This window comes from Belonocnema kinseyi, chromosome 7 (genome assembly GCF_010883055.1).
Source record: "Belonocnema kinseyi isolate 2016_QV_RU_SX_M_011 chromosome 7, B_treatae_v1, whole genome shotgun sequence".
Lineage (NCBI taxonomy): Eukaryota > Metazoa > Arthropoda > Insecta > Hymenoptera > Cynipidae > Belonocnema > Belonocnema kinseyi.
The window spans coordinates 101,362,355-101,365,950 of record NC_046663.1 but is presented as its reverse complement, the minus strand read 5'-3'; positions in this window follow the sequence as shown (position 1 = coordinate 101,365,950).

Below are 3,596 nucleotides of genomic sequence, written 5' to 3'. Positions count from 1 at the left end.
ATCGACCTAAAAGGAGAGTATGTTGAAAAATAAAACCGACTTTGGCCAAAAAAACGTCTCCGTGTTTCATTTTTCAGGGACTTATCAGACTGCCTAGTATGCATAATTAGGGGATCATCATAGAAACCAAATAGTAGCTGGCTAACGAACTTGACCTTCAGTTTTCGTTACTAAAAGAGTTGAGACGGTCCGTTTTATTTTCATAATTAGAATTTAATCATAAAGCTACGGGCAAATATTTATATTGATATCCCTCTGACTCAAAAGTGGACAACCAGCTAGATCTAAGGGATGATTCACGAAATCATTCGATCATACGATAGATTGCACGCGCCATCAGATCTCTTCGATTACCAGGACTTACTCGTGGGTCCACGAGGAGGAAGCCCCTCTTGGTTCCATTCATCCACCTGTCATTGAAGACAACGTTTTGATTGAATAAACGTCATTCAAAAAGGACGATACTCTCAAAGGATTCTCCTACGTGAATAAAAAAACTTCCGTTCACTAAACTATCCAAATTCCTTACAATTCGGATAGTTAGACATAAGTTTTTGGGATGGTTGCATGGTTGCGCTAGCTACTGACATTTGTATGGCCATTTTACTTCGATTTTTTAAAAGAATTGACCCAGAAAATAATTGTGAACGACTTTGAAATTTATCGTACGATACAAACCTCGTTGTGCGAAGGAAGTTTTGGTTTTTCGTTTAATATTGGAGGGGGATCCTATTTGCTTATTTTTAATATCCGTGGAATTATCTAACAATATATTCAGCTCCTCGCTGAAAGACGCAATCACTTCTCCTTCAGGTGAATTCAAAATCTGTCACTTTTGTTTTTATTTAATTATAATTTTAATTTCAGTGGAAATTTTTTTGGTAAGAATTAGTCTTACTCAATTGTGTCACTTATATGTTCCAGTTTAGTTGTAAAATGTTTAGGGCTAGTTTGTAATGTCGTATGAGTATTAAAACCAATTTACATTGTTGGTTGCAACTTACTGGGAAGGACAGAGTAAACTCAAATTGAACAAATTTTTCAATGAAAATAAATATCACTGAGATAAGTTTAAAATGCAATAGAACTATTACCAAAAATTAATATAGTTTTTGGTGTATCTCAGATTTTTTCAAAAGTCATAGTGCTCACGGACAGACATACGCAAAGGCGGACTGGGTACGCAGGGGCGCGGCTGGGGATCCCATACTGAGGGCGACTCCTAAAAAAATATCATCGGAGTAAAGTAAATACTGTTTCTAAGGAGTATGACCTGAACCTATTAAATGTGTGTAAAAGTCCCCCCCCCCCGCGACGCTAACATTACAACTTTTTGATTTTTTTTTCAAAAATTGGACATTAAAGTTTTGATTATACTAAAAAATAATAATAATAAATAAAACATTCTGTTTCGTGCTCTAACTATGCAAGTTACAAGTCACCCACAAAAAAGCTCCAAATTCGTTATTATTCATTTTTTATGAAACGCCTTGTTTTTATTTTAAACTTCGTTTTAATCTTCAAAAAAGCATTGAAAATAAAAAAATTAATTTTTTAATAACAATATAGTTTATTTATGGAAGAAAAACTCTTTACATTATAAAAACAAGACAATGAAAATATCTCTATTTCAATAACCATGCATATAATGAAATGTGATAATGTAAATTGATTGAAACGATACATTTTGCAGGGTAGCTGAAAATCAAATTTAGAGCATTTTAGATAAAATCGAGGGTGAAGCACGAGATACATGATGAGAATGTGTTCGTTAAAGCCGAAGGAGCTTTAACAGAAGATAATTTTCAATCACCAAATTACAGTTTTGTCGATGCTTTGACTTTTAATTATAAAAAGTTTGTGCACAAATTTTGGGAAGCACAAAGACCGAGCATACAGCGTGAAGTATTTGTAATAAATTAAATGAGTTGCCCCCTTTTATATTTATAAGCGAAAATGGAGTCATACTTTTTACATAAATAAGTTGACCTGGAAGCTCCCTCAAGGTATGTATAGGCGCCATCGAAAGTTAGCATATGTAAAAAATGAATATATTAGTGAGCGCCCATAAAAAATACATTTAGGTGTCCTATGCATTTTTAGACAATAAATATATTTTGGATTTCATCTGAAACAAATGTATTTGAAAATTTCGTAATGAAGTTGATGACAAGAATATTCCTTTCACTTTTACTGTTTCAATATAAATAATGTTTTATTAACTGTTTAAATATTTTCTCTAATATAAACCAAAACACGCATTAGAGAATTTCTTAGGAATAATTTGGGTGGAAAGAAATTGGAGGACACTTTTTAATTTACTAGTATTACGTATAGGAGTAAAAGTTTAAATTGTAGATATTATTGGATATTCTTTTCAGTCTTTCCATTGCAATCTAAACTCTATTTATTTGTTTAAATAATATAATCCTTTTGGGGCGCCTTGGCATGGTTCAGGGGGGCTAACCAAGGAGGGCGCAGCCGCGGTTTCCCAGCTGCGCCCCCATGCCAGTCCGCCACTGGACATACAGATAGACACAATAGTAAAATCCTGTTTTTACACAAATCTAGTACCGTCTCTGAAAAGAATGTAATAAATGATTTAATTTCTCAATTTGTGTATAAATGGTTATTCTTAATCCTTGTAAGATCGCGTACATTAATATACAAACAGGATAAAATCAATAGAAAGTATTATACCTAAAAGTAGTTTACATGCTATTGGACGTAACAGAGGTGTTAAGAGAAACTGATTTATTCAGGTTATAGTGCAGAAATTACATAGTTTTTTTTTGTCTAGTAAAAACATTTTATTTAGAGAACAAAATCCAGTTAATAGGAGTTACCAAGTATTGTTTTTATGATTGATTGATGTAGTTTTTACTATGTGACTGAAATTAACAAGAGGTAATTTTTTTCGGTGTTCTAACAAGACCAAGGGTAAGTGCAAAGAGATCAAAAACTTGGACTTGAACTTTTACCATTTATTAGAACTTTCTACTAACCAAAACATCCACGTGACGTTTCAATTTTATATGACATTTGAGATTTTTGAAACCGAATATAGCTAATTTTAAAGGTATAAAAATCCAGGAGTCAGGTGGGGCATTATTCCTCAACTGCCCCAACTCAAAAAGTCATGTTTTTCGATTGTCTCTAAATTCTGGGAATATGTTCGCCTACCCAACAGTAGTTAATCCACAAACTTATAGACCAGGATTACCAACCCTCCCAAAGTGAGGGGGGGTTGAATTTTCAACCCCAATGCCTGCAGGGTTAGTTTCAAACGCCTGTAACTTCCTTTCTAATTACGCGATTTAAAATTTTTATGAGGGTTTTGGAAAGTGCTTTTTACACGCTTTCATCCTATTTTATTATTTATAACAAAAAAATTGTTTAAACAATTTTTTCAATAAATCAATTGTTTATTTAACCTTTTTCGCAATTTAGGCATCTACGATTTTTTTTTAAATAGTCTCCAAAGAAAGCTTGATTTTTTTGCTATGAAAAATGTCTAATAAGAAAATGGACAAATTGAAATTCATTGAGTTACAGAGCCGGTTGTAGAGGGAGTCCTCGCGCTCGCACTCGGGCGT